The sequence below is a fragment of the Osmerus mordax genome, chromosome 6 (genome assembly GCF_038355195.1).
Source record: "Osmerus mordax isolate fOsmMor3 chromosome 6, fOsmMor3.pri, whole genome shotgun sequence".
Taxonomy (NCBI): domain Eukaryota; kingdom Metazoa; phylum Chordata; class Actinopteri; order Osmeriformes; family Osmeridae; genus Osmerus; species Osmerus mordax.
The window spans coordinates 10,834,924-10,840,543 of NC_090055.1; the positions used below are offsets into that span (position 1 = coordinate 10,834,924).

At 42.1% G+C, this 5,620-nt stretch overlaps 1 pseudogene; it reads right to left on the reverse strand.

Moving 5' to 3' along the window:
* On the reverse strand, window positions 1-4,675 carry LOC136943964 (membrane-spanning 4-domains subfamily A member 4A-like; annotated as a pseudogene).
* Between the last annotated feature and the right edge of the window lie 945 nt (window positions 4,676-5,620).

Here is a 5,620-nt window from a genome sequence, read left to right on the forward strand (position 1 = left end):
TTAATAACATGAATGAAATCAATTACAAGGCAAACATGTTACAGAATGAAGGTTAACTCTTACTCAACCATAATTATTGTAAACCAAAGATAGAAAGCAAGATGTGAGGACGGAGTAGGACAAGCCAGAGCTGAGGAGAAGGTCTAAGGAGATCAAGAATCCACAGAACAATGCTTCACAATTACTTTTATACCCAAGAACAACCAATCATACCACATCTTGACCCTTACTTATCCACATTTGACAAGCAATACTACAGTAAGTTACGCAATGAGGTATGAGAGCCGTCAAGTAAAGACTCTGTACAGCAACTCCAGATTTTAGCATATGAGAGGTGGGGGCAGGATGACACCCAGCCTTACACCAGAACAGAGAATTTGAAATACAAGAAGAGAAAAAACAAAACATGACACAGTTAAACATACAGTCAGTATAATTTCCCTCTCACCAGTGGAAATATTTTAAAAAGCGATTATTGGAGGTAATAAAGTGACCATAACAAACTAAAGAGAATAATAGAAACCAAGCAAGCAGCCACAGTTAAGAGCCTCAGGGAATCATAGCCGGACTATACTGGGGTCTGTTGTTGTCATAGGGAGGCAATCCCTCTTCTGCTCCTTTTGGGGTCTTCAAAGTCTGTAGCAACAAAAGAGTTTATGAGTTGAGTAAATGCGCCCCTGAGGTCATTTCTTTGTCTGAATTAAAATGGCTAAACATGCAAAAAACAACATTTTCACAGACTGTGAGATCAAGGTTCTAACAACAGGTGGAGGCGAGGAAATGTGTCCTGTTTGGCAGCCTGTCATCAGGTATTAGCAACAAACAACAAAAGAAAGTCGGCAGAGTGGAAAGCTTTCAATAGGGCCGTAAATGCTGTGGGTTAGGAGAACCGGACCATGGCAGAAATTAAGAAGAAATAGTCTGATGTAAAACTCGAAATTAACTAACTTTTTAACGTTGGGAGCACCAGTGCCACCAAGCAGTGGCGGCCTTAGCTTGTGTGGCTCCCTTTCCTGGGCGACCCCCCCTTCACCCTCCCCCCCCCCCCCCCCCTCTTCAGGCATGAATAACTACTTACTAACCGAACGGTCGAGGTTAGTAAGTTGTTTATTATATGGCATTTTTAGCTCTTTTCATTTAAAACATGTCTTTTTGTTCAGCTCTCAAGTCTTCTCACGGTGTGTTTCAGGTGTTGCCTATAGCAACCAATCTGAAATCTGAGCAACCAAACCTAGCAATCTGCCTAGCGCTTGTCGTTTTTCTCTCTGTGTTAACACTTTTCTGCTCTTTTAGAAAGTTAATAATGTCCTTGTCGCTGTTGATGTCTTTATTGTCATCTGGATAGTAAAACTCCTTGATATCGCTCATTTTGAAGATGACGTCAGAGGGCAATAAGTATCCGAATCAGACCCCAGATGACGTCAGAGGCAATAAGTATCCGTATCAGACCGCATATGACGTCAGAGGGCAATAAGTATCCGTATCAGACCGCATACGCGGCTGGCATGACTACCCATTAGCCAATCAGAACGCTCGTACTGTCGTTGCCATATAATAAAAGGCCTATAATCTTTGAAGACGAATATCTGGGCTTAGAGCTTTCCAGGTTTACCAACATTCAGATACGCGTATCTTTATATTTTCAGATTTCAATATATTAAACATGATTTGAAAGCTTACAATCTGCACTTTCACAATCTGTAAAAAACGGAAAATGACCTCGGCCAACAACGTCCCTTTTTTATCAGACCGTGTAACTTATGTTAGGTTTGGGCCCCGAATGTTAACATCTGTTTTCGCCCCTGAATGTTGCTAATTGACCGTCTAAATGCGTAATGAATAATCATCCCCCCATACAATAATAATACAACAATAAATAAAAAAGGAGAGAGAGAAGAAATTACAGGGTAAAACATCATTCAGTCAGTATAATTTCCCTCTAACCAGTGGAAAGATTTTAAAAAGTGATTATTGGGGGTAATAAAGTGACCATAACAAACTACAGAGAACCTAGAAGCCAAGCAAGCAGCCACAGTTAAGACCCTCAGGGAATGATAGCCGGACTGTACTGGGGGGGTCTGTTGTTGTCATAGGCAGGCAATCCCTCTTCTGGTCCTTTTGGGGTCGTCAAAGTCTGGAGCAACAAAAGAGGATATGAGAAGACATAATTCATCAAGGATAACCTATTGATTCTTATTAAGTTGAACATTCATTTTTATTTCTGAGAGAAAGCATGTTTGGGTTTTGGTTAGTGTTGTCTGCATTCCCTTTGTAACTTAGGTTTTGATGCAGAGACCTCTGGTGTAGAAATGGGGGAAAAGCAGTGTTAGACTTCCTACCTCATAGGTGTTCGATGGGATGTCGAATGTTGTCTGTGAAGGTACAGGGCCACCTTGTGGTAAGTCACTGCCAACGATGAACACCTGCTACAAGACAAAATAAGACGTAATAATTAAGGTTGCAGCTGTCAGCACTGGACAGCATTTTGAGCAATCCCACGTTGTTTTCAATGCTTCCGCCTACTTCAGCGGGTGAATGACAGACAGCTTTGCAGGCAAATGCTGAGACACTGATGGTGACCATCATCTACAGCGAAGAGAAAAGCACCATGATGCCAGAAATTCCCTGTTGTTGCACCTGTGAAGACAAAAAATTAAAAGATTTTCACTCCAGATACTGGTTTTCTAGTAGCTATCTACTATAGTCAATTAATAGCCTACAGCAATTAGGCAGACTTTTATGATGGCATGAATGGAATGACAGTTGTGCCTCATATTCATTTATATATATATTCAAATTGCTAATCATTACACTGTTTCTGCTAAATTAGTCATATCCCACACCTTCAACCCTGTGTACAGCAAGACCCTGGGTCAGCTACACTTGTTTGACTGAAGTAACTGAGAGGTCTTACTACTTACAACACTAGACCTGTAATTGACAATTTTAATTGTTATCAGTATACATACTGTAACTTAAATTCCATAAACATCTCAAATTAAAAAAGGAATAAATATATATGGTCATACCATACATCGCTCATCGTCATGGTGAAAGTACCAATAGTGAAATACACCAGCAGCATCTAAAGAGTAGAGAACTGTGCCTATGACTGTAGTCACTGTGGCAACAACGTTCATTCCCAATGAAGCCTTCACCTGAGGGAGAGATAGAAAGCAGGGATAAAGGATTTCTAACTTTACATCTATATAAAGTTATATATAGGAATATATATAAGATACTCCTAAACACTAGACTGGACATTAAGGAAGCTCAACATTACTAACCAGGCACTTGTTCAACGATTTTTCAGCTGCAATGGTGAGAGAGCCTGCAATTATGTACTGAGAGAAAAAGACATTTTGCTCAGTAGTAGGTTTCCTGTACACACAAACTTGATGTCAGCACTGATCATACACCAACAGGGGTGAGTGTGGCGTATCCGTGCGTCTTCTAAAGACGCCTTATCGGACGTGGCCCAATGTCTGTGCGCTGCTGCGTGGGTGTAGTAGTGGGCGGAGGAAAGGAAGGTGGAGTAAGATGCCTTACGTCCCCGAAAAAGGATGACATGCGCAATTCATTTCAGTTCAATTCATTGTTTCAACGGTGACACAACAGAACTTTAAAAGTGAACTGAAATCCACACCAGTACTGTAGAATGACGACCAACAACAAAGGTAACAAAGGGAAGATGTGCACTTACAATGATGCTGCCCCAGACGAATATACCGCTTACTCCTCCAAGACTCAATTCACCAACAGCCATCACGATTCCAAACAAAAATGTAATGGCGCCAACCATGATTTATACTGTCTGATGGCAAAACATGCAGAGCAAAAACAGTCAGACAGTGACTATTTAATGGAACACGGTCATAAGAGAAATGTGTAAACAATGATGTAGCCATACACCCCTCTGTACTATGAAACATTCTTCACTATCGCTCCGTTTTGATTACATATAATCTTACATACACTTGGTACAGTAAAGTCCTACCCCCAGAGCCTTTGGATGTCCCTCACGGAACCTCTCCATCACAGACGACACCACAGGTCCTACCCGACCCATACAGGTGGGGGGAGAGGGGGCCCCCATCCCCAAGCCGTTCCCAGCAGGGTGAACATGGGTGATGACCACCACCCCATGAGTGGTTGTTGATACAGAACTGGACGTCTTGTTTGATGGGATGTTGAATGTTGTCTTTGAAGGTACAGGTACAGGGCCACCTTCAGGTAAGTAACTGTCAACGATGAACGCCTGCTACAAGACAAAATAAGACATGTAATTATTAAGGTGCATCTTGTTTCACTGTCCCCTGCAGTGGCCTATACCAGCTGTCAGCACTGGACGGCATTTTGACCAATCCCACGTTGTTTTCAATGCTTCCACTTACTTCAGGGGGGGAATGACAGAGAGCTTTGCAGGCAAATACTGAGACACTAATGGAGACCATCATCTCCAGCAAAGAGAAAAGCACCATGATGGCAGCAATTCCCTGGGAAGACACAAAATTAAATTGCTGTACATGGGACAAAATTTTCACAACAGATAAAATGTTACTCTAGTAGCTATATACTTGACTTTGTATAAGAAGTATTTTGTCACCTACAGCTTTAAGGAAGACTTTTATGATGGCATGAATGACAGTTGTGCCCCAAATTCATTTATATATAATACAATGCTAAAATAGTCATATCCCACACCTTATACCCCGTGTACAGCATGACCAAAAATGTCATGGCGCCAACCATGATTTGTACTGTCTGACAGGAAAACAGAGTAAAAAAAGTAGCACAATCACAGTCAGTGACTCTTCCTGTAACAAAACAGGGTCATAAGAGAAATGTGTAAACAAGGATGTAGCCATACACCCCGCTGTGCAATGAAACATGCTTCATTATTGGTCCGTTTTGATATGGAACCTCTCCATCACAGACGACACCACAGGTCCTACCCGACCCATACAGGTGGGGGGGGAGGCCCCCATCCCCAAGCCGTTCCCAGCAGGGTGAACATGGGTGATGACCACCACCCCATTAGTGGTTGTTGATACAGAGCAGGACATCTTCACAGTGGAGAGCAGGATGTCATAAGGTCTTTCTAGTGTGGAAAAGTTGATAAAAGTTGATCATTTATCAGTGATAGTCACATGACTGCTCATATATTCTGTGAACTTGGTCCTCCGTGGAACATTCACAATGTGAATGAAAGTGTTAACAAGATATGGTGATTTTATACAGATTAATAGTTCTGTCTGTACTTTATAGTTGTAAGTAAGTGAAAGAGAGAAAGAGACATGTAATTTACTAGTTTGGAATACATTTATTTAACAGTAGCCTATTCTAAACTTTGGACTGACTATTAACTGAAGTTTGGGAGGAAGACAGCACACCAGGACTCCTCCTTCACTCCAATCAACTCATACGCATCAGGCCAGCTAAAGCACGGAGGAATGCAATTTAATAACATGGGCGCCGAAAGAAAAAAGGCGGTGCTTCTAGGCGCTTCGCAGCTAATCGCAGTTTCTTCGCATCCAGTGTGTCCCACTCTCCTCCTCTCCAACTACCTGCTCACTCCCACCTGCACAAAGGGCCAACTCCTCCTCCCTTCCTGCCCCTC